This window comes from Otolemur garnettii, unplaced genomic scaffold, assembly GCF_000181295.1.
Source record: "Otolemur garnettii isolate 467f Iridium unplaced genomic scaffold, OtoGar3 scaffold00002, whole genome shotgun sequence".
In the NCBI taxonomy this organism is placed as follows: Eukaryota; Metazoa; Chordata; class Mammalia; order Primates; family Galagidae; genus Otolemur; species Otolemur garnettii.
This window is the reverse complement of record NW_003852397.1, coordinates 30,613,772-30,616,004: the sequence shown is the minus strand read 5'-3', so window position 1 is coordinate 30,616,004 and position 2,233 is coordinate 30,613,772. Positions and strand designations below refer to the sequence as shown.

Sequence of the window (2,233 nt, the reverse complement as noted above, 5' to 3'; positions counted from 1 at the left end):
TTATTAAAGGTAGTTTCACAGCCCAGCGGTGCCTCACACATCGCCCACCATACTTTACAATTGGCTGTTCACCTCGCTCTGCTTTGGGCACCAAGATGTGGAAGGGCCCAAACCTTACTTTCTATTTTCTCATCAATTGATTTTCATAATAAAAAATATATAGTCCTTTATCTATTATTGTTTTTGTAATCCCAGCATGGTATCTACAGCATCTCAAAGGACCTAAACAGAACCTAAAAAAAGAATAATTACAGAGGAAGGAAGAATATGCAATGAAAAGTGGACAGATGTATAGATAAATAGTAAGCTACTCTGCATAATTTGTAGAGAATCTGCAAATTTTTCAAAGACTACCATTTGAAAAGGCATTATATGCAAAAATACGCTGTCAAATTCGACACGTATGAGGGATGGTGTCATAGGACAAAATAGGAGAACTGAAAAAAAAGTCTGTCTTCTCAACAAAAAAAATTTTTTTTTGCAGTTTTTGGCCGGGGCTGGGCTTGAACCCACCACCCGGGTATATGGGGGCAGCGCCCTACTCCTTGAGCCACAGGCGCCACCCTCAACAAATTTTGTTTTTAATTATAACTCTTCAGACAGATTCCATTGTAAAAGCTAGTTATGTGGTAACATAGTTAGTACCAAAAGAACCAAAACCATTTTCTGATGGTGAGTTTATTAAGTTAAGTATGGAGAACATGGCAGATATAATTTGCCCTGAACAAAGTGGGGAAGGGGGCTATTTCTAAAATCAGTTTTTCTCACCAGACTACAGTCAGGCAATTGAAGGAATTCTAAAATCCATTGAAAGAAGTCTGAAGAGTAAAGCTACTAATTTTAAATTTTACACTTTGGTGATGAATGACAGCACTGACACTACAAATCCGACTGAACTTGCCATTTTTATTAGAGGTATTGATGACAGACACATCATGTCACTGAAGAAATGGCTTCTTTAGTGCCATTAAAAGACACAACTAAATCAAGAGATTCATAGGAAGCAATAAAAATATGTTAAAGCTATTTTCTTTGTCCATTATCAGTACGTCTGGCATAGTTGCTGATGGCATCCCAGTGATGATAGGTAAAAGACAGGGACAATGCCAATTACCACCCCAAACTCAGGCTTGATAAAGTATCACTGCATATATGGTACATCAAGAAAATTTATGTGCAAAATCTTTAAAACTGGATAAGGTCATGTGAATTGTCAAGACTGTGAATTTAATAAGGATCAAGGATTGAATCATTGCCAATTCCAGGAATTCCTTAGACATATTGATGCTGACTATGGTGACATCATTTACTTTTGGGAAATAGGTAAGTCAAAGCCAAATGTTGCAAAGATTTCATGATTTGTGACATGATATAAAAAACCAAATTTGTGCTGGCTTCGGCAGCACACATACTAAAATTGGAACGATACGGGGGATTAGCATGGCCCCGGTGCAAGGATGACCCACAAATTCGTGAAGCATTCCATATTTAAAAAGCAAACAAAAAACCAAATTTGTGCAAGAAGGTGATAATGAAAACTGGCTTACAGATTTAGCATTTTTAGTGGATTTAACCACTCATTAAATGTGTCTTCCAGGAGAAAACAAACTTATCAATACAATGTTTCAAACCACAACAGTGCTCCAAATAAAATCGAAACTATGGCAAGCTCTGATTAAGGGAAACATGTTGGCTGAACACAGTTCCATAAATAGCAAAAAATATGCAGCCTTGCTTTTCCACTTGATACCAGAATTTAATAACAGATTTCAATATTTCTGAGAAAATAATACTTTGGTGCATTTGTGACTCCTTATTCATTCTACATATATGTTACCTGCCAATTTTCAAATGGAAATACACAAAGCTGCAATCTGTCATTCAACTTAAAAATTTGATCACGCCTCTTTACAGGACATTCATAGGTCATATTTTCCCAGCAATAAATATTACTCATTTCACAAGCATGCCTTATTCATGTCATTGCTTTTGGCAGCACCTACATTTGCAAGCAACTATTTTCAAGAATGAAGCACATTAAGAGTAAAATTAGAACCAAAGTGTCTGATGAGCACCTTGAGAATTCACAGAGAATTGAAACCACTTCTATCCATCCAGATATTGATGCATGAGTTCCTCAAATACAATTTCAAATGTCCCACTAGTTTTATGTTGCCCACTTTTCTTTTACTTTTATAATTAAAAAAATCAAAAAAACAAAGATATTTTATTA

The 2,233-nt window shown here is 35.7% G+C and overlaps 1 non-coding gene across 1 annotated transcript; it reads left to right on the top strand.

Annotated features, from left to right (window-relative positions):
- The first annotated feature begins 1,387 nt into the window (after positions 1-1,387).
- On the top strand, positions 1,388-1,492 carry LOC111725758. The gene has a single exon (XR_002773743.1). It is a non-coding gene; the product is annotated as a U6 spliceosomal RNA (small nuclear RNA).
- Positions 1,493-2,233: the final 741 nt, after the last annotated feature.